This window comes from Chionomys nivalis, chromosome 7 (assembly GCF_950005125.1).
Source record: "Chionomys nivalis chromosome 7, mChiNiv1.1, whole genome shotgun sequence".
In the NCBI taxonomy this organism is placed as follows: Eukaryota; Metazoa; Chordata; class Mammalia; order Rodentia; family Cricetidae; genus Chionomys; species Chionomys nivalis.
This window is the reverse complement of record NC_080092.1, coordinates 88,142,728-88,166,515: the sequence shown is the minus strand read 5'-3', so window position 1 is coordinate 88,166,515 and position 23,788 is coordinate 88,142,728. Positions and strand designations below refer to the sequence as shown.

The 23,788-nt window shown below is 43.8% G+C and overlaps 1 protein-coding gene across 6 annotated transcripts in view; it reads right to left on the bottom strand.

The window, feature by feature from the left end:
• Helz (helicase with zinc finger) overlaps positions 1-23,550 on the bottom strand; it is a 153,132-nt gene extending 129,582 nt beyond the window's left edge. For 3 of the 6 annotated variants that reach the window (XM_057773578.1, XM_057773583.1, XM_057773584.1), the window contains exons 1-3: positions 23,505-23,550; positions 22,111-22,166; positions 14,475-14,531 (exon numbers count right to left, since the gene is read on the bottom strand). The gene's annotated coding sequence lies outside the window, so the exon portion shown is untranslated. Of the gene's footprint in view, positions 1-8,578; positions 8,637-14,474; positions 14,532-22,110; positions 22,237-23,504 lie in introns of those variants that run through there. The other 3 variants (XM_057773581.1, XM_057773580.1, XM_057773579.1) reach the window with 3 other exon arrangements.
• Between the last annotated feature and the right edge of the window lie 238 nt (positions 23,551-23,788).

Sequence of the window (23,788 nt, the reverse complement as noted above, 5' to 3'; positions counted from 1 at the left end):
GAAACAAATTAGTAATCCACCTTCAAACCTAGTCATGAAATCTACTGTTTGTTCCTGAAGCCCTAGAACTTGCTGCTACTTAGACCAGATTGGCCTCAAACTCACAGAAACCTGCCCGGCAAGATTAAAGCCATGTGCCACCATGCCCACCCTAATTTTATTTAGAAAATATCACTAGGTGTGGCAGCATACAGCACTCAGAAGGCTTAAGCAAGAAGATGCCACAACTCCAGAACCAGTCTCCAAAAACAATACAAAATGGGGCAGAGGAGAATGCTCAGTGAGTAAAATATTTGAAACACAAGCATGAGGACCCGAGTTCAATTCCCAGCAATCGCGTAAAAGTCGCGCACATTTATAATTCCAGCACTGGGAAGGTAAAGCTAGAAAGATCCTGGGACTTGCCTGCCAGCCTCAACAGTGAGCTCCAGAGATCAATTGAGGAGGACTTATACCAGCACCTCTGTACTTCACCGGTGTGTGCGCACACCACGCATGCACACATGCACACATGATGGAGGAAAGTCATTGGTTAAATAATAAAGAAACTGCCTTGGCCCATTTATAGGCCAGCCCTTAGGTGGGTGGAGTAAACAGACAGAATGCTGGGAGAAAGAAGCCGAGTAAAGGAGTCGCCATGATTCGCCCACTCCAGACAGACGCAGGTTAAGATCTTTCCTGGTAAGCCAGCTCGTGGTACTACACAGAATATTAGAAATGGGTTAGATCAATATGTAAGAGCTAGCCAATAAGAGGCTGGAACTAATGGGCCAGGCAGTGATTAAAAGAATACAGTTTCCGTGTAATTATTTCGGGGCATAAGCCAACCATGCCGGGTGCCGGGGACGCAGCCCCGCCACTCATATTTCAACAGAGTGGCACCCAACGTGCTAATGAACTCCACGTAAAACCTGAGAGGGCTTAAAAAGGAGAGAGAGAATTTAAGACAGCTTTTTGCTGTTTATGGGTTGCGTGCTGCAAAGAAATTGTCCTGACTCAGCAGCAGAAAAAAACTGGCTGTTTTAAAATGCCGGCTTTCTGGGCTGTGCCGCCATTGTGATCTCTGTCTGGCTCCTGCGGGATACAGAGCTTTTGAATGGAGCATTTGGAGTAAAGTGCTATGGCTTGCTTGATGGCAATGTGGACTGCTGTGTGCCTGGAACTGTGTGTGACTCAGGGGCACCAAATGGTTCTGATGCAGGAGGGCTCAGCTCCGCCATGTGGAACTCTGCTGGTCTCAGGCAGGAACTACCGTAATTACCATAATAACAGCGCAGTTAAGGTTTAGACTGGGCAGGACACAGGCGGTACCATATTACCCCTACATGGTGCAACTTAAGTTTTTAAGAAGTGCTTAACATTTTAAGAAATGCTCCTGGAAAAAAAAATTACAGATTCACAATAAAACAGATTCAGACATAAAAGACCTCTATGGGTCACAGTGTTGGATGAATGTACGTAGGCTTGAGAGAGAGAAAATATATATAGAGAGAATAAAATTAATGCCCTTAAAAAAGGGGGATAAAGTCTTTAAAGAGACAGAGTACAGATAGTTATAGATTAAAAGAAATAAAGAAAATAAGCCACGTAAAAATGGAAAATTCACAGAGAGTCTGGATTCTTTGTATTATTGTGTTTTCTTTAAAATTTTTGACTGTAAAGGAGCTAAGTACAGAGAGACATTTCATTATATGGGCTGCCAAGCTAAACCAGAATGGATATAAGGGTATTATGATTTCAGAATATGGGTCTAAGGATATGATGCTTTGGAGAGGGTTTCTTTTGTTTTCACAGAGGATGAGACTCTGTGGATTGCGTCTATCCCAATATGGTATGATAGACCACGCCCTCCTGAAAGGTTGCTGTGAACACCTTCAGAAAATTACTTCACTCAACTGCCAACTGAGATGACCCTGACACACAGGTTACACCATGAAAGATCTGAATACAGCGCCCCCATTCAGCAGGAAGCAGTTTGGAGAGAAAAACTGCGCCCATGTTCCCAAATATGTTTTATAAATATTCTTTTACATTTAAAGGGGGATATGATATAGATATGAATAATTTGCATTGGTATGGATTTTAAGGTCAATTTTGTTATATGTATATGTATTTCTGATCTTGATTACTGTATTGTGATTGTATAGTTTATTTAAAATGTAATGTATAATTAGGAAATATAGGTTGTTAATGGACAATCATCAATAATAGTCAAGCTTGTATTCATGTTAGTTAGATTTTCTAGATATATAGAGATATATTTCAGTTAGATAGGCATTCTTCATATCTTTCAAAGACTACAGAATATGGCATTTTAAATGTTTTAATAATTTAGGGCTTTTCATGACAATGAAACACGTCTGCTTCTGGCAGCACCAGCTACTTCAAGAGGAAGATGGGCATTGAAGAGGCTCCTTATGGAGTTTGATAGCCATTTGGGCAAGAAACTGCTCTTGCCTGGACTGTTGCATAAACTGGACACAGAGAACCTGCAGAAAGAGGACTGCTAAACTTGCCTAAAGGTGAGATGGTCTTTCGGGGTTCCTGACCTATGAAAGAGTCTGCGAGACATTCTGCAGGATACAGCAAAAAGTGACTGAACTGTCTTTGGAATTTCCTGCTTGATGAAAATGTCTGCTGGATACTATGGGCCTGAAGGCTGAAGACGGATGCCCTAACAGTACAAAAGAACTTTGGGTGACTGTCCAAGCAGTGAGATGTCTCTGTCATTTCTAGAGTTTGAAGTTTCTTATTTCTTGTTTACTTAGGTAATATTGTATCCTTCTGGAGTCTTTGATGGAGTTGAAGAATGGTTAGTTATAGTTATAGTTTTCCTTAGTTATGATAAAAGATAAAATAGATATAAATATTGTAACTGTAATTCTTGCTTGATAACTGTTTTGCTATATGTAATCTTACTATGTTAAAATGAAAGCCTTTTTTTGTTTAAACAGAAAAAGGGGAAATGATGGAGGAAAGTCATTGGTTAAATAATAAAGAAACTGCCTTGGCCCATTTATAGGCCAGCCCTTAGGTGGGTGGAGTAAACAGACAGAATGCTGGGAGAAAGAAGCCGAGTAAAGGAGTCGCCATGATTCGCCCACTCCAGACAGACACAGGTTAAGATCTTTCCTGGTAAGCCAGCTCGTGGTACTACACAGAATATTAGAAATGGGTTAGATCAATATGTAAGAGCTAGCCAATAAGAGGCTGGAACTAATGGGCCAGGCAGTGATTAAAAGAATACAGTTTCCGTGTAGTTATTTCGGGGCATAAGCCAACCATGCCGGCGGCCGGGTGCCGGGGACACAGCCCAGCCGCTCATATTTCAACACACACAGATACGAATCCAACCAGTTGCATTCTTTACATTAATTTCTCTTGTCAGCCAGGACTGTTACAAAGAGAGACCCTGTCTGAGAAAAACAAACAAAACACTGAGTATGATGACACACACCTGCAATTCCAGCACTCAGGAGGTGGAGGCAGGAGGGTGAGAAATTCAAAGAAATTCTCGGGTATTCTCAGAATTCAAAGCCAGCCTGGTTACATGAAATCCTGTCTCCAGCAGGGCTGATAAGGCAGCTCAGCAGGTAAAGGTACTTTGCTGCCAAACTTGATGACCTGAGTTCAATCTCCAGGACCCCCATGGTGGATGGAAAGAGAGAACTAACTCCTGCCAAGTTGTCCTCTCACCTCCATGTGGATGCTGGGGCATGTACTTGCTCACATACATGTCTACATGCATGCACACTCACACATACATACATACACACATAATAAATGTAAAAAACTATTAGTAACTGGACTCTGGCCATATTTTAAATTTTTTTTTTTTAATATTTATTTATTTATGTATACAATGTGTGTATGCCTGCAGGCCAGAAGAGGGCACCAGACCTCATTACAGATGGTTGTGAGCCACCATGTGGTTGCTGGGAATTGAACTCAGGACCTTTGGAAGAGCAGGCAATGCTCTTAACCGCTGAGCCATCTCTCCAGCCCCCATATTTTAAATTTTTAATTAATAGATTTAACCACATTAAATATTTTTAAGTTTCTTTACAAAACAAAGAATACAGATATTTTGAAGAACTATCAGAAAAAAGCTGAAATCCACATTTTCTTTTTCTTTTTTTGAAACAGGATTTTTCTGTAGCTTTGAAGCCTGAACTCACTCTATAAGACCAGGCTGGCCTTGAACTCACTGAGATCCACCTCCCGAGTGCTGGGATTAAAGGCACCACTACCTGGCTTGAAATTCACATTTAAGCTAACAGGTGACTATAATTTGCGTAATGCATTATTTTGTCTGTGTGATTTCCAATGATCACAGAAAGAAATTCGGACTGACCCACATGACCTCTTGAGAGGCAGGGCATGGCAGACACAGCACAAAGCACGAGGTCTGCCAAGACACAGATGGATCTGGGCTAGCATAGCCTGGAATTCACTACATGGTACATGCTTCCTCTGGGGAAAAAAGAATCATCACCACCCCTCAGAGGGCACATGATTCCAAGACGTTCACCTACTAATGCCCAAACTCATGACATAGCACCTGGGTCACTCACTCTGGCCACCAGCCAACTTTCTCAGCACCACACACACAAACGCCAAGGGCAGTCAGATCCCGACGACACTGTTACCCTGCCCACAGCACTCTTCTCAACCTCGGTCCGACCTACATCCTGTGCTGCTTTCAATGACCTCCTCAAACCCTCAAACCAGCCTTCCTTGCTACAGAACTACTGGGCCTCCGACATCTTTACCTTGGATTATATATCATGTACAATGCTTATCTGCCCAATACTACCATCTTTTAAACAGGCATCACGTTTGCTGCCATTTTTATTCCCAGGACAACCACCACATTCACTAAAAGTATTAAGTAGGTACTTCAGATGAACTGTCCAAAGAAATGACCTAGAATTAACTAAAATACCATGATTCTAAGAACAATCGTGTATGAATTCAGTTGTCACTAGAATGTCGGTCAGACAAGGAACACAGTATTAGCTTCTACATCATCTGTTTTGCCCAGATTGGAGTCTGTTATGGTTCTATGGACACAGAGGTAAAACATTCTGCAGAGCAAAATTTTATTTATTGTACTGTACTTACAATACAGCAGCCTTGCATTTTCCCCTAAAACGTAAGGCCACTGAGTACACACACATACAGAGGGAGCGAGGGAGGGAGGGAGGGAAGGAGGGAGGGAGGGAGCGAGGGAGAGAGCGAGGGAGGGAGGGAGGGAGGGAAGGAAGGAAGGAGGGAAGGAGGGAAGGAAGGAAGGAGGGAATAAACTTTAAGGGCCAGTGAGCTAGCTCGGTGGATAAAGACACCTGCTGCCAAACCTGAGGACCTGAGTTCTATTCCTGGATCCACGTAGCGGAAGGAGCACTGATTCCCCTAAGTTCTCAGCAAACTGTCCACTGACGTATCCATGCACACATGCTCACACACACGTGCTCACGCACACACAATAATAATTATAAAAAACAATAGTTTTAACTGCTAAACATAAAAGCATTAGGAAACTAAGTTTCTGAGAGAAAACTAGAAAAAATCAAGTTTATCAACCACATTCCATTGAAAATTCCTTCTTTCATAATGCGGTAATGCTTCTAAACTCCAAATGCTTATCAAAGAAAAATGTTTTAGTTTTGTGTTTGTTTATTTAAAACAAGCTCTTATAAGCCATAGTTCAGGCTAGCCAAGAACTCATTATGTAGCCCAGGCTAGTAGAAACTCACAGCAATCCTCCTGCCTTGGCTTGAACTGCCACATCAGAACTGTAGAAAATGTTTTTTTCTCTTTATTTGTTCTTTGTGTCTTTTACATCGTGCATCTCCATCTCATTCTCCGTTCCTTGTCCTTGCAACCTCCCCATCCAAAATAAAATAAAGTAAAACTTAAGAGAAGGAACAGAATCAACCTTGTCATGGAAGCTATAGTTTCACACAGTCACACAGTAAATACTTTTTTTTTTGGTTTTTCAAGACAGGGTTTCTATGTGTAGCCCTGGCTGTCAAGGAACTCAAAGATCTGACTGCTTCTGCCTCCTAGTGCTGGGATTAAAGGCATGCACCACTTCCGCCCAGTGTCAAGAAATGTTTTAAATTGAGCAGGGCAGTGGTGGCACATGCTGTTAATCCCAACACTTGGGAGGCAGAAGCCATTGAATTTCTGTGAGTTTTTTTATCTACGTTGTTCATGCTACAAGAAGAAGAAGGAGGAGGAGGAAGAGGAAGAAGAAATCGAGCCAGAGGCAGAGGCAGGCAGATCTCTGTGAGTTTGAAGCTAGCCTGGTCTATAAAGTGAGTGCCAGGACAGCCAGAGCTACACAGAGAAACCTTGTATCAAAAAACTAAAAAAAAGAAGCCGGGCGGTGGTGGCGCACGCCTTTAATCCCAGCACTTGGGAGGCAGAGGCAGGCGGATCTCTGTGAGTTCGAGACCAGCCTGGTCTACAAGAGCTAGTTCCAGGACAGGCTCCAAAACCACAGAGAAACCCTGTCTCGAAAAAACAAAAAAAAAAAAAAAAAAAAAACTAAACTAAAAAAAAAAAAATCTTCTGGAAGAGCATAAAGCAAACCAGGCCACTTTCCTTCCGCACACAATATCAGTGTCATGGGATCACTTCACACACGTGGTTCACTGCAGGTGACGGGAAGAAAAGAGATGAGAGACAACACTGAAGGGGAAGAGCTGAGCAGCCAAACACTCCTTCCCACATTTCTGCATCCACAAGTTTCCATAATAGAAATGCCTAAAATTAATAACTCATCATTCTCACCCGGGTGGTAGTAACACATGCCTTTAATTCTAACAGTACGGAAGGCAGAGACAGGCAGATCTCTGAGTGTGAGGCCAGCCTGGTCTACAAAGTGAGTTCCAAGACAGCCAGAGATGTTATAGAGAGAAACCCTGTCTCAAAAAAACAAAAACAATTCATCGTTCTCTACACTGCCAGATCTCCAAGCACAGATCCCAGGGAGACCTTCTGTGTTTCCAGGATGAGACAAGAAGCAAGTGCTCCACTGTATAGACGTATATTATTTTGTGTTTTAATAAATAAAACTTGCATGAAGATCAGAGCAAAGCAGTCACACTAGTCAGCCACACAGACCAGGGAGTCGTGGCTTACACCTTTAATCCCAGGAGACAGAGACAGACAGGTCTCTGAGTTCAAGGCCACCCTGGGCTACACAAGATTGAATCTGTCTAAAGGAGAAACAGAGCTCACACAAAGGTGCTCCCAGCACTTGGGAGGTGGAGGCAGGAGTGGCTGGGCAGAGAGAAGAATATAAGGGGAAAGAGACAGGAGCTCACTGGAGTGTGGGGTGTGAGAATTCGTGGAGACAGGATCTCGCCCCTTCGGTCTGAAGATTTGGAAGAAGTAAAAAGTCTCTCTAGTAGTTAGCTGCTTTGCTTTTCTGATCTTCAGAGTGAACCCCAATTATCTGTCTCTAGTTTTTATTATTCGTGCTACATCACTAGGAATCTATCCCCATGTTTACCTCAGGCCCCCAACCATAACCACAACCTCACCTGATTTATACTTAGGATCCCTGTACCTGCATACCCTCCCCACACCTCCCAGTCACCACCTCTCTCCATCTCCAAAATACTACTGCTTTCCAAAACTGCCAACTTAATTCAAGCCTTCATCACCCTTCACTTAACTGCCATGAATCCAACCAGCCTCTTGTGCCTCACTCTGCTTCCTACCAAGCCACCTACTCACACCATCCTGATCATGGCAGCACCACCTTCCACTCCATGCCACTACTACCCCAGGACACATGTAATTAGGACATGCAGTTCCCGCTCTGCCCCAGGTTTCCTTCTACACTCTTGTTCATCTTGTGACTTACATGCCACCCTGTAGGCTGGAATGTCCCATTCCCCCACCAAGTCCCTAAGCACTTCATCAGAAGACCTCATTTGGTCTTTCAGTTCCTGTCACCTGCATTCCCTTTACAAGACAGTCCACTCCTCTCCAACAGGAACTACAATTTTCCTTCCAATTCTCAGAATAGTTTCCCAAAGTGCATGCTGAGGCACAGATATGCCATGAATGAAGTAGGGATGTCCTACCATAATGGTATCCTCAGCCACAAGGGACATCAGAAGACAGAAGCCCTAACTAATTAAGCCTCAAGCAGATTCCTCCTTCACCCAGTACATGCCTTTGTGATATCTGAAGTACTCAGGTGACACAACGCTGCTGTGGAAATGTCCATTAAGCACTTACTAAGGTGAATCTTGGAATCACTGACTATCCCCCTTTGGCCACAATCCCCAATATCACCACTCAGACTATATCCTCATTACAAGTTTTTCCAATGAGCTCAGTCTGGCCATCTTCCTAACAATTATCCATTAGCTGGTTATACTTCCCTTACCATGCAAAGCCCACATTAATTTTGATTGCATAATAATGCAAAAGAAAAGGACAAAGATGACTCAAACAGTTAAACACAACATTAAAGGTCAATGAGATACAAGAGTCATTTTATACTACTAAATCAGAAGAAAATGTTTACAAAAACATGAACTTCTATCCAACTTACAGTCCAAGAGGAAAATCTGTATTTGCTAGCAGTACAAATTGGCATGACATCCTTGGTGCTAGAGTAAAACAACACACATCAAAATTCATAAAAACATTCATTAACATAAATATCCTTCAACACAATATCATACTCCAAAATTTATGCTACAGATATAGTCAGAAGGGGTGTGTGTGTGGGTGTGTGTGTGCGTGCGCGTGTGTATTCCAGAGGCCCTGAGTTTAATTCCCAGCAATCACATGGAGATCACAACCATCTAGAATGGGATCTGATGCCTTCTTCGGGCATGTAGGTGTACACGCAGACAGAACACTCATACATACATACCATATCTTTTTAAAAAATGGCTAACTGAAAACCAGCCAGCAACATAAATAACTAATGCAAAAAGAGAGACATACATAATGCAGTTCAGTTGGTAGGATGCTGGTCTATCATGCACAAAGCCCTAGGTTCAGTTCCCACAGCGTGGTAGCTACACATCAGGAAGTGGAAGCGGGAGAGAAATTCAAGGTCATCTGAGGCCACAAAATGTGTCTGAGGCCAGTTTCCATGTGTAAATTAAAACTGTAAAATTTCTCACCCTGCCCTTGGTTTGTTTTTTCTGTCTAGCCAGCCATGACTGTCTCATAACTTGCTGTCTTCGTTTGCATCCAAGTGCCGGGATTAAAGGCATGCACCGCCGGGCGGTGGTGGCGCACGCCTTTAATCCCAGCACTCGGGAGGCAGAGGCAGGCGGATCTCTGTGAGTTCGAGACCAGCCTGGTCTACAAGAGCTAGTTCCAGGACAGGCTCCAAAACCACAGAGAAACCCTGTCTCGAAAAACCAAAAAAAAAAAAAAAGGTATGCACCACAATTCTCATCTTAAAATTATGAAATTTATAACATGAAATGTTCATCAACATCTAATTAGTTTTTAAAGCATCAAAATATTATATACCGTAACTTAAAGCAGACCAATGCCCAGCCCAATCATCATCAGGGAGCTTCATCCAGCAGCTCATGGGAAAGAAGCAGAGCCCCACAGCCAAACACTGGGCGGAGTTTGGGGAACCCCTCAGGAGATGGATAGGAGGGACTGTAGGAGTTAGAGGGGTCGAGGACACCAGGAGAACAAGGCCAACAGAATTGACTAAGCAGAGCTCATAGGGGATTACAGACACTGAAGCGTCAAACACGGAGCCTGCAAGGGCTGGCACTAGGTCCTCTGCATGTATGCTGTGGTCAGCTTGGGGTTTCTGTGAGACTCCTAACCATGAGAGTGAGTGTTCCTGACTCTTATGCCTGCTCATAGGACCCATTTCCATCTACGAGGGCTTATATCTAGTCTTACTGCATCTTGCTATGCTGTGTTCAGTTGATATCCCTGAGAAGCCTGCTCTTTTCTGATGAGGAACAGAGGAACAGTGGATCTAGGGGAGAGGGAAGGTGGGAGGAGGGCTGGGAGGAGAGGAGGGAGGGGAGGTTATAGTCAGGTAGTCAGGGTGTATTTATGAGAGAAGAAAAAAGAGAAGAGAAGAGAGGGGAGGGGAGAGGAGAGGAGAGAGGAAAAAAGAAAAGAAAGAAGAGAAGAGAAGAGAAGAGAAGAGAAGAGAAGAGAAGAGAAGAGAAGAGAAGAGAAAAGAGAAAATTCCAGAGGCTGGGAAGATGGTTCAACAGTTAAGAGCATGCACTGTACACGGGCAGTGGTGGCGCACACCTTTAATCCCAGCACTCAGGAGGCAGAGGCAGTAGGATCTCTGTGAGTTCAAAGTTAACTAATTCCAGAACACCTAGGGCTGTTACACAGAGAAACCCTGTCTGTCTCTGGGGAAGAAAAAAAAGACCATGCCCTGCTCTTATAAAGGACCAGAGCTCTGCTTCCAGCACGACGTCAGGTCACAACTGCCTATAACTGCAGCTGCAGAGGATCTGTCCCTCTCGTTTTCTTCTGGCCTCTGTAGCTACCCACACACATGGACACACGTGTGTGCACACAGGAACAAATATAATAAACAATAAAATAATTTTAAAAGAAAAAGAATGCTCCAATACACCCAGGAAACGAGTGTCTGGACTGGGAGCTGGGTCCCAAGAACAGAACCACCCATCCCTCTGCTAGGCACTAACACAGAGATTGTGTGCACCTGGCCAGGATGACCATACCATGGCTACTTCCACCTCAGTTTTCTTGTCTTCTTTTTTTTTTTTTTTGAAACAGGGTCAATACTCCTGCCTCAGCTTTTCTAGTGTTGGGTTGGTCTATTAGATTTTTTTAAATATTTTAATAATTTATTTACTTTTATTTTATATGCATTTATGTTTTGCCTGTATGTCTGTATAAGGATGTCAGTTCCCAGTCGGGCAGTGGTGGCGCACGCCTTTAATCCCAGCACTCCGGAGGCAGAGGCAGGCGGATCTCTGTGAGTTCGAGGCCAGCCTGGTCTACAAGAGCTAATTCCAGGACAGGAACCAAAAGCTACGGAGAAACCCTGTCTCAAAAATATCAAAAAAAAAAAAAAAAAAAAGATGTCAGATCCCCTGGAATTTGAATTACAGACAGTTGTGAGCTGCAATGGGGGTGCTGGGGATTGAACTTGGGTCCTCTAGAGGAGCAGCCAGTGCTCTTAACCGCTGAGCTATCTCTTCAGCTCCCTTTATTAGATCTTAGAAACAAAGTCTCACTACAGCTGAAGGTGGCTTGGGATTCCACATGTCGTCCAAGCACCTTACCTAGTAATTCTCCAGTCTTCCCAAGTACTGAGATACAAACATGGCCCTCTTTGCCTGTCTCCATCTTAGTTTACCAAGGACCAATAATTTACCTCAAATAGACTTCCAATCCTCTCCACATACCTACAAGAGATGAATGGCGCAAAATGCACACATACTCAAGAGACAAAGAAGAATAATCACAAGTTATTGTAATGACTAGGGAGCCATGATCACGTGTAAGCTTCAAAAATACACAGGTTTGCTGTGTTCATGTCTCTAGGAGTCACAAGAACATTGTGCTGACTCAGCAATGGGCTGTTACAGTGGAAAGACAGGCAGGTCCAAGGACATATCAAAGAACCAGGGGCCAGGAAGTGTAAGCTAAACAGACAGAAGATCCAGGTATGCTCGCACACTCTGCTAATACTAATTCTCAGGAGAGGCACAGACAGCAAGAGTCCAGGTTTGAAGTCAGCCTAGACTATATTGCAAAAATTAGTCAAAAAGAAAAGAAATGTTCATTTACACACAGTAAAAATGACTAAAAACTCAAGCTATAACAAATGATAAAAAAGTAGCCAGCAAGTTCTTATAAATATTACCAACCAGAGTTCAAATGGCAAGATAGCAAGGCTTCCTGGAGAGGAGGATGCCTAACAAAAGGCTAGTACTGAAAATAAATGGAAAGTAAATTTAGAGCCAGTGACAGTTAGTGCATCTTGTGTGCTCACAGCACGAGGGCCCATCCCAGAACCAAAATAAGAAATCTTGGTGCTAGGCCGGGCGGTGGTGGCACACGCCTTTAATCCCAGCACTTGGGAGGCAGAGGCAGGCGGATCTCTGTGAGTTCGAGACCAGCCTGGTCTACAAGAGCTAGTTCCAGGACAGGCTCCAAAGACACAGAGAAACCCTATCTTGAAAAACCAAAAAAAAAAAAAAAAAAGAAATCTTGGTGCTAATGACCTACCAAAGAACACTAAGTCTTCCAGGAGCTCGGGATATAGTTACAGGAAAGTTCTTGACTGGCATGCACAAGGCTTGTGTTCAATCCCTAGCATTGCAAAAGAAAAACCAGGGGGCTGGAGAGATGGCTCAGTGGTTAAGAGCATAGTCTGCTTGTCTAAAGGTCCCGAGTTCAATTCCCAGCAACCACATGGTGGCTTATAACCATCTGTAATGAGAGATCTGGTGCCCTCTTCTGGACTGCAGGCATGCATGCAGGCAGAATGCTATATACACAATAAATAAATAAACTTTAAAAAAAGGAAGGAAGGAAGGAAGGAAGGAAGGAAGGAAGGAAGGAAGGAAGGAAGGAAGGAAGGAAGGAAGGAAGGAAGGAAGGAAGGAAAACCAGGAAGGTAACGGGGATCCAGGAAGACCAGGCTAGATTCGCCTGCTTTTTGCCCCCTACCATCCTCACCTCTGAATGCTGGGTTTAAAGGCATGCATCACCATGCTCACTTAAAACTGTGAAGTTTATAACATGATAAAAGTTGTTTTTTTTTTTAAAAAAAAAAGTTTTTAAAGCATCAAATTATTACAAATCATAATTGAAAGTATGAACATTTTGAAATGCAATGCCAAAAAGGAAAGCTACTGTTTCTGGGTAATAAACCCAAACAAACACTGAACAATTTCAACACTAAGAAAGTTTGTTAAGATATAGATAGATAGATAGATAGATAGATAGATAGATAGATAGATGGATGGATGGATGGATGGATGGATGGATGGATGGATGGATGGATGGATGGATGGATGGCAGGCAGGCAGGCAGGCAGGCAGGCAGGCAGACAGACAGACAGACAGTCTTTGCTGGCCTAGAACTTGCTATGCAGTTGAAGCTAACCTTGAATTCCCCACCCTTCTGCCTCAGCCTCCTGATTACTGAGATTTTATGATATATACCAAGCACACCTGGCTCTCTACTTTTTCTACTGTAACATCAAAGACCAAGAATATTGGCTAACTTTCTTTAGTTAGTAGGCATTTCAGCAAAATGTAAATAATCTGAACAGTAAGACAGCGTTAAATAAAGGCAATATAATCCTTAGGAACAAAGTCCCACCTTTTGTTTCTACTGGAATAGTCTCAGTATCTCAGTCCTCAAAACTGATTATGAACATAACAGACATGTATTTGATACAATCATCCACGCATAGTCATCCATGACCTAACGTAAAAAGTAGATATTGAGGAAAGCAGCTTGGAGTTTAGTCTTCAGAACACAAGGTGACTAGACTTAAGAATGCTGACATAGATGCTGAGGAACCCCCCCATCACAGGAGACAAACTGAGCCTCAGTGCCATTACTAACTCAAAACCAAAGTGCAGGAAGAACCTCCCTCCCACTGCCCTTGATCTCTGAGCACAAGTCGGACAGGGCAGCAGGAAGTGCCTTGAGCTGTCTTTGTCTAGTCTGTGCAGAAGCAGCCAGTTCAGTTCCTACAGCCCCAGGCTGCCTGCTTTGCATGGCTGTTCATTCCACAGCATCTTTTCTGGCCTGAATGTCAAGATGGAGTCTCCAAACATCACCAAGGTACAGTGACACATAGATATAAAAATGGCACAATGAGGGACAAGAGAGATGGCTTAGCACTTAGGAGCACTGGTTGCTCTTCGAGAAGACCTGAGTTCAAGTCCCAGCAACCACATGGCAGTTCACAACCATCTGTAATGGGATCTGATAACCTCTTCTGGTGTGCAGGCAAACATGCAGAGAGAACACTCATACATTAAAAAAAATAAGATTTAAAAAAAAAAAGTCATGGGGGCTAGAGAGGTAGCTCAGAGATTAACAGCACTGACTGGTCTTCCAGAGGACCCGGGTTCAATTCCCAGCATCCACATGGCAGCTCACAACTGTCTGTAACTCTAAGATCTGACATCCTCACATAGACATACATGTAGGCAAAATGCCAAAACACATAAAATAATTAATATAAGTGGTGGGCAGTGGTGGCGCATGCCTTTAATTCTAGCACTTGGGAGGTAGAGGCAGGCAGATCTCTATGAGTTTGAGGACAGCCTGGTCTACAGGTAAGTTCCAGGACAGGGTCCAAAGCTACAGAGAAACCCTATCACCCCCCCCCCAAAAAAAAAAGTAAAAGACAAAGTCTCTCCTGTCCCCCTGTCCCTTCTTCATGCATGGTTGAGGTTTCTTTCTCCTTTGTAACCCTCTCCTAAGCCATCTATACTCACCTGCAGTTCACTGCACTGGGTATCACCCAAATAGCCCATCAGATCTCTTTATAATTTCTGAAAGAGAGGAAAAAAAGAAAGCCTTTAAATACCACAGATTGGCAGGTGTGGTAGCACACACGTGTAATCCCAGTACTGGAAAGACTAAGGCAGGATAGTCTTGGATTTGAGGTCGGCCTCGGCCATATATCAAAACCCTGTCTCCAAGAAATACACAAACAAAAATTATCAATCGCTATGTCATTTCAGAAGCATCTGTATTCACTATGTACAGCATCTGGCTTCTCTGTCCCCAGTAACACAATCAGATCTAGCAGAACCAGCCATGGACTAAAGGCCCTGACACAGCCTCTAAACATAAAAGCTTTCCCACTGCTACTGCTGAGCTGCGCAACCTCGGGCAAGTCAGCTTCTCCAGGGCTACACCCCTCATCTGGAAAATGAGAAAAAGGGGAGTAGAGTGCTGTTCTAGCATTCATAGAGTCCCAAGTTCAATACCCAGAACTGACATGGTGACGCAGGCCTACAATCCCAGTACCCAAGAAGTAGAGGCAGGAGGATCAAAAGTTCAAAATTGGGAAAGGAAAGATGTTTCAGCACTTGCTGTTCTTTCAGAGGATCAGGATTCAGTTCTCAGAACCTACATGGTGGCTCGCACCATCTGAAACTCCAGTTCCAGGGGATCCAAAGCCCTCTTCCTTCTCCAAGAGTACCAGACAAGTATTTAGTACATACATACAAAAAAAAACATTCATATACATAAAATAAATCTGAAAATTTATTTAAAAATGTTTACATTTATGCTCTAAAAAAACGTTTATGTTCAGCTACACAGTCCAAAGCCAACCTGGGCTACACAAAACTCATCTCAAAAATAATGAAGGAAAAAAACAAGAAAGTAAAACTAACCAGAAAAAAGAGCAAAGTTTTCCGGAAAGAATACTATCAACACCATTCAATGTTCTTCTACTATGTCAGTTCACATTCAAGCCTAAATTCCTCCTTCCCAAAATGGAAATATCTGTCTTGTAAGATGCTAGACAATGGACTCAACGGGTTATAAAAAATCCATAGTAAACATATGGGGACCTTATCATAGAGTCCAACAATGGGGGCTGGAGAGATGGCTCGAGGCTAAAAGCACAGGCTGCTCTTCCAGAGAACTTGGGTTCAATTCCCAGACAGATCACAGCTCTCTGTAACTCAGTTCCAGGGAATCTGACATGCTCATTCAGACATACATGCAGGCAAAACATCAAAGTATGTGAAAGAAAGAAATAAAAATTTTTTAAAAATCTAACAATGGTAGTAGGGCGTAGTGGCATATGCGTTTACTCCCAGTACTCAGAAGGCAGAGGCAGGATCACTGTGAAAGGCCACTCTGGTCTAGAGTGAGTTCTAGGACAGCCAGGGCAACGTCGAGAGACCTTGTCTCAAAACACAATAAATAGATGAATGGACGGATGGATAGATAAGACGGACAGACAGATAGATGATCAGCAAAATAAAAACTTACCCAGCCTGACCTCAATACTAATTGTCTAAACATTTAATAGTTTGACAGTAGATTGCCACTAATGTTTAACATCACAGCAGAGCAGAATAGACATCCTGTGTCTAGTTCAACAGCCATGCATTCTGGATTTCTCTCGCTACTTCTACTGTTGCCAGTACACTATAGGATCAGAGGGGTCTTCCAAAACCTAAATGACGCCGGGCGGTGGTGGCGCACGCCTTTAATCCCAGCACTTGGGAGGCAGAGGCAGGCGGATCTCTGTGAGTTCGAGCCCAGCCTGGTCTACAAGAGCTAGTTCCAGGACAGGGTCCAAAACCACAGAGAAACCCTGTCTCGAAAAACAAAAACAAAAACAAAACAAAAAAAAAAAACAACCTAAATGACATCCAGCTATTTACCAAGGCCATGCAGAAGAAGAGGGAGACTGATTGAGAACAGGAGCTTGGAGGGAGGTTTTGTTTTCTTTTTCTTTTGTTTTTGGTTTTTTGAAACAGGGTTTCTCTGTGTAACAGTCCTGGCTGTCCTGGAACTCATTCTGTAGATCAAACTGGTCTCAAACTCATAAAGATCTGCCTACTCTGCCGCCCTAATACTGGGACTAAAGGCATGTACCACCACCACCCAGATAATCCTTTTCTTATTAATATGGGGGGGTGAATAGTATTTATGTCTGTGTAAATGCCACATGTGTGCAAGTACCACAGAAACCAGAAGAGCTGAAGTTACAGGCAGTTGTGAGCTACCCATGTGGGTGCTGGGTACTTAACTATTCTTACCCACTGAGCCATCTCTCCAGCACCACTCTTAGTCTTTGTTTTATATACTCAAGTGTTGCTCAATTTAACTTACCATATGCATGCATGATTTCCGTGCAATTTTTCCAACTATTTTATTTATAAATATACCTGACAGGCTGTGTTTACAAGAAATTTTCCAGCATAAGGTATATTTCCACAAAGGAAAGTAAAAAAGCAAATTCAGACGTGATAAGAAATCTGAAAATATGGCACAGAAATAAAACTCACAATCATCACACTTCAGAGTGGATCAGTCCAAAACTGTGATGCGTACAGGAGAGATGGCTCAGTAGTGGATAAAGGTACTCGCTGCACAAGACTGACATGTGAGTTCAATCTACAGAGCCATGTGAAGTTGGAAGGAGAGAGCCAACTCCAAATTTCTCCTTTGGATAAGCACATGTATACACGAACCCTAAAACTTTTAGATATGTATGTATATACATTCATATATATAAGCTAGACTTTTTATTCAAAAGCTAGACAAATTCCAGTTTCACGAGACTCCCTGTTCTTAGAAAACGAACCCAGAATGATTATAAGTATACAGAGTTGATGAGACTTTTGACTTAAATTGGAAACTTTCAGTTTCTTTCAGATGACTGAAAGGGTAACAAACACTTGACAGATATATAAGTATTTACATGTGTAACATATGCAACTGGTCTTCATGATTTGTCAGTGATAAGTCTTAAAAAGAGGAATAATGACTATCTGATTCAGGATTTTCAAGGGTTATGTCAGCCACCCCTGAAGTGGCAGAGAAGGGTTTTGTGCCACTGCTCGCTCATGCTACAGAGGTAACCCTGACACACCAGTGCCATGAAGGGACAGGCAAGCCGTGTGACACTCTCTCCATGTTTCACTTCACGTGTAGAAAACATTTTAAAACACTACTTAGCAATCCAATTACATTTGCAAGTATGTTTACCTAAGTTCATGAAAATAAACAACCCTAAGAACCTTATTGCTTGCACTGGGCCTGCATTTGGATTTGAAGTAGTGAGTGACAGACAATTACAGGCTGATTTGCATTCAGTGGTACTGTCACGCTACCTCTTAAGACACAGGTGTGTTTCTAAGAGTTAGCCAACTTCCCTGAGGGTCCCCTCTGCACTACACTCAGCTTTTCATGAAAACATTACAATTTTTTGTTCCCTTCTAGACTTTTGTATTTAGTGTGTATGAGTGTTTTGCCTGTACATTTGTCTATACACCACATACATGCTTGGTGCCCAGAGGTCATCCCCTGGAACAGATGTAAGTGGACACGTAGATACTGGGAACTGAACCCAGGTTCTCAGCAAGAGCAACAAGTGCTTTGAATGACTGAACCATCTTTCCAGAGCATATGCTACAGACTTTTTCCTTTTTTGTTTTTTTGTTTATCTTGTTTTTTGAGTCAGGGTTTCTCTGTGTAACAGCCCTGGCTATCCTGAAACTTGCTGTGTAGACCAGGCTGGCCTCAAACTCACAGAAATCCACCTTCCTCTGCCTCCCGAGTGCTAGGATTAAAGATGTGCACCACCCAGCTACATTGCACATTTTTAAGTTTCACAAGGCCCTCCAGAAGCAGAAATGTTTTTTAGCATTTTTCTCCTAGTCACTGAAATGTATACAGTCCATATAGCTATACAGACTTTAAAAACAATGACTGGATTCATTTAAGTTATATGATGAAATTTCTTTTTTTTTTTTTTTTTTTTTGGTTTTTCGAGACAGGGTTTCTCTGTAGTTTTGGAGCCTGTCCTGGAACTAGTTCTTGTAGACCAGGCTGGTCTCGAACTCACAGAGATCCGCCTGCCTCTGCCTCCCGAGTGCTGGGATTAAAGGCGTACGCCACCACCGCCCAGCGATGAAATTTCTTTTTAACAATGGCAAAATGTACTGGATGGTGGAGATGCATGCCTTGACTCCCAGCACTCGGGAGGCAGAAGCAGGCAGATCTCTGTGAATTCCAGGACAGCCTAATGTACAAGACTAAGTTCCAGAACAGACACCAAAGCTACAGAGAAACCCTGTCCTGAAAAACAAAAACAAACAAACAAACAAAAATAAACAAAAACAATGGCAAAAGGCAATTTTCCCAGCTAAAAGAGAGGTACCAGATTATATTAACCAGCTCCTCCAAAAATAACCACCTTATCTAAAAACAGTGCTCTAGCTTACCAGCCAAAAAACAAAGAAGCCGTATCTTCAGAGTTCAAAGACACAGACTTCTACTCCACTGTAACCTTTGACACTGTGGTATTTACCATTTTAGAATACTTTGTGTAGTTGGAAGTAATGGTAACACATGCCTTTAATGCCAGCACTCGGGAGGCAGAGGCATGTGAATCTTTGTGAGTTCAAGGCCAGTCTGGTCTACCGAACAAGTTCCAGGACAGCCAGGGCTATGCAAAGAAACCCTGTCTCGAAATACAAAAAGCAAACAAAAAACTTTGTGTGACAAGTTGCTTGATGGTCAACTACTAACTTCAAAGGTAATAACACTAGTCTGCATGTTAGAAACTATGAAAAATGCCTCAACACAATTCAAGCTAAGGAACAGTAGTTCCACAGGATTACCGAGCCTAAATACTCAATTTGGTTTTATCTTATTTATTTTTTTATTTTTATTTTTATGTTTTTCCCGAGACAGGGTTTCTCTGTAGCTTTGGAGCCTATTCTGGAACTCCCTTTGTAGACCAGGCTGGCCTCGAACTCACAGAGATCCACCTGCCTCTGCCTCCCGAGTGCTGGGATTAAAGGTGTGCGCCACCACCGCCCGGCTAAATACTCAATTTTAAACCACAAGTGAGAACATTTTGGGGAGCAAAAGCAAATATTTGGCTCCTGGCCACAAAACTACCTATAGATTTCAAACAAGACAAGAGAAAGAGTTAAAACTGGCAGATCTAAGACAAGACTATGCCTCCACCCACACAATGAAAATAAACGTAAAACTCTGCATTTGCTCTCTCAAAAGCTAAAATAAAAGAAGCACTGCTGAGTCAACACCAGTGGAGTGCTGTGTGCTCAAAGAACCTCAGTCTCTGTTCACCTCTTCCCAAGGTCCCCACTCCCTTTGCTGCATTTTAAAAGCAAAGTGTTGATTATATGCCTCAATCTTGAGGGGTTGGGAACACGGCTTATTCTTTTTTTTTAATCTTTATTTATTTATTAGTTATGTATACCATATTCTATCTGTGTGTATGCCTGCAGGTCAGAAGAGGGCACCAGACCTTATTTCAGATGGTTGTGAGCCACCATGTGGTTGCTGGGAATTGAACTCAGGACCTTTGGAAGAGCAGGCAATACTCTTAACCACTGAGCCATCTCTCCAGCCCCATGGCTTATTCTTAAAAAGATGTACTAGAGCCGGGCGGTGGTGGCGCACGCCTTTAATCCCAGCACTTGGGAGGCAGAGGCAGGCGGATCTCTGTGAGTTCGAGACCAGCCTGGTCTACAAGAGCTAGTTCCAGGACAGGCTCCAAAACCACAGAGAAACCTGTCTCGAAAAACAAAACAAAACAAACAAAAAAAAAAGATGTACTAGATATGAAAAGTTTGTGAGGATTTCAAAATCTTGATGCCCAAATATGCTAAGGGGGGGGAGGATAAACAAATCTGCAATAAATCACTTAACCATACTTAGATTTTTCTAAAGCAGTGGTTCTCAACCTTCCTAATGTGGCGATCCTTTAATACAGTTCCTCATGTTTTGGTGACTCTAAGATTATTTCATGCCCTCCCCCCAAAGCTGAGCATTGATGGCATAGGCCTTTAATCTCAGAATTTAGCGGGCAGTGGCAGGCAAATCTCTCAGTTCAAGGCCAGTCTGGTCTACAGAATGAGTTTCAGGAGATCCAGGGTACAAGAGAAACCCTGTCTCAAAGGAAAAAAAAAAAAAAAAAAAAAAAAGAGGCGATATTGGCAAAGGCCCAGTGTTATAATAGTATATGTCTTTAGTCCCAGAATTTAGGAGATAAAGGTAGGTGGATCTCTGCAGTCTGGTCTACATAGAGCTCCAGGCCAACCAAAGCTACATAGTGAGATGCTGTCTCAAGAAAAACCAAAACAACAAAAATACCACTTCTTACAATCATCACTATGGCCAAAATAATAAAACCACACACATACACCAGCAACAACAACAAAGTGGTCGACGAGGAGGTACTGGAGCACACCTTTACTCCCAGCACTTGGGAGGCAGAGACAGGAGGATCTCTGTGAGTTCAAGGCCAGCCCGGTCTACAGAATTCCAGGACAGCCAGGGCTGCAAGAGAAACCCTGTCTCAAAAATTAAAAAAGAAAATTATTTTGTTGCTACTTCATACCTATAATTTTGCTACTGTTGGGAATCGTAATAAAAACATCTGACACGACGGCTATCTGATATGCAAACCCAAAGGGACCGTGACCCACAGGTTGAGAAATGCTGTTCTAAAACCACCAAAGGAAGGTATCTTAAGTTGGAAAACTGGTTGAAAACTATAAAAAACAAGATTCTCTCTCCCTGGCAGAGGACAAACTGTTCGCCCACATATATAATGTCCTTTAAATCCAAGGCAACAAGCCACGCGTGGTAGTGTACCAGCTCTTGAGAGTTCAAGGCCAGCCTTGCCTACTTAGCAAGTTCTAGGTCAGTGGTAAAAACATGCCCCACCCCCCAAAATTCCAAAGTATTACATGGGATAAATGAAACAAAAATTTGAATTGACACACCATATAGGACCAGAAATGATGACAGAGTAGTCATATCCCCAGCAAGCAACACAGAACTTAGTATTGTCATTTCTGCTTCAAAGTGCTGTCAGGCATTTGTTATTCAATTTTCAGAAAAGAGAAGGGGCTGGGGATGTAGCTCGGTCATTCTGCATTTATCTAATATGTGTGAACCCACAAGTTCATACATACCAGCACCACAAAACAAAAAACTAAATAACATAAGTGATGTGTTTGCCGAAAAGAATTGCCAATGGAAATGGACTTCGCAAAAGTCCCACGAACGGTGGGTGTGTGAACTTATCTATCCAATTGCTTATACTGAAAGTGGAGTGTACCGGACATAAAAACAGATAAAATCCAGACCATCCAATTAAAGTGACACAAGGAAATTTGAAGAGGCAATCTATAATTACTCCTGGAGAAGACACTGATCAAGGATAGCCACAAATAACATTTGGCTCTAGACATAGCTCCACTACGTGTGAATAAGTTGGAGCCACTCAAAGGATGGTACAACTTTGCTACCTCTAGCCCTTGAAAGTAGTGTCAGCCTTACCCTAGCATTGTTTACGATACAGGGAAAACAGGGCAAAGTTTTTAAAGTCAGTCTCACCTTGCACATGCCCCCGGCACGGTAGTTCATTAGTGATGAATTACTTCATCCAATTCCTGGGGCAAACAGAAAAGCAGAATATCTATACAATACCAGTTGGAGCCATTATCGGTAGCAAGCATTACATCGCCCAGAAGTCAAAGAACAATGGAGAGTTCAAGTGGAAAAAGTTACAAAAACAGTCCAGTGTAAAGATTTGTGGGGGAAAAAAAATCTGTTTCTGTTACATAAATCTGAAAATATTTTCTTTCAGTAACAGATTACAAGTGTTCTTAAATCTTAACAAAGTCATCTTTTCAGCCCTGATTAGTCTTGCTTTCAAAAATAAAAAGGGAGGAAGAGTAAAGGGGGGGGGGGCTATTCAAATGGTGGAGAGAGGACAAAACCAAGAACAAATTAGGCCAGATAACGTCTCCCTCCTTCCCTCCTTCCCCCCTACCCCGCTCCTGGAATCCACTATCTCTGGAGTTACACTTTTGATTATATTAATGGCTTGCCTGAAAAGTGTAAGTTTGCCATGAGAAAAAGAATGCCAATTTGGAGTTCAACAAAAGCTTACAAGGTTCCCAACCCAAAAGGAATCTGAAGACTCTGGCTTCCAGCCCTGTCTGAAAGGACCCTCAGCAAAGGCCAGGGGGCAGACGACTCAAATGGATTGGGGAAGAAAAATCAAAGTTCCCAGTTAAGGCTGTGTGTCCAGCCCTTGGAAAAAGAGGCAGACAGAGACAGAGAGACACAGAGAGAAAGAGACAGGCCTTGGAGGCCACTTTCTCCAGGAAGAGATAGTGGTTTTGTTTTTGTAGATGTGCTTACGGGCCACGCGCGTCCCAGGAGGGGGGTGGGGAGGGGGCCCACAGTAAATCTTGGGCTCTGGGGCGCCCCCCTGACCCACTTTTCCTGGTGTCCCCTTCCCGGGGGGTCGCCGCCCCACCCCAAGTGGAAGGGCTAACCCGGAGAGCTACACTGCGCGCGACGTGGGAGGCCGCCCGCTCCCCACCCTAAGCCGCGACCCCGGGGGGCGCTGGGCGTGCGGGGGACTCCGGGGCGGCCCGTGCCCGAGCAACCTCGCGCGGGCTCCCGGGTCGCCCCGAACCTCGGGCGTGTGCAAGGACCCCCGGGCCACCGCCTGCGCGGCTGGCGCCTCAGCCCCCCAGCGGAAGGGAGAGGAGACTGAGGAGGGGAAGAAGCAGTAAACAGCTCCAGCGTCCGGGCCTCGCCTCAGAGAGAGCCCCGCTCCCCAGGCCCTGCCGCCGGCCGTCGGGACCCCCCGCTGTCCTCGCGGCCGCGCTGCCCGGGACCCGGAGCACCCGAGGAGAGTCCGGGCCTCTCCCCGGATGGCTCTGGAGGCTCCTGAAGCGACCCGGGCAGCGGAGAACGGGGAAGTCAGGACTTACCTGTCATTACTTTCTACGCCATCTTGGATCCACTTGTCAACGTCCCCACAAAGCATTATGGGTAAGAAAGAGCCTTTAAAGTGACTCCCCCCCACCCCCGGCCCCCGACTCCCGCCTCCTGCCGCCGGCGCCGCCCCCTCCGTCCGCACCTCCCTCCGGAAAGTTGGCCCCAGAGGCCCGCCCGGCCCCCTTCAGCGCCTGCGGGACTCCGCGGGGAACATCTCCCCCGCCCCGGATTCCCAACTGTGCCTTTGGGGTGCTCTCTTATCTCCCTGCCCGAGTCT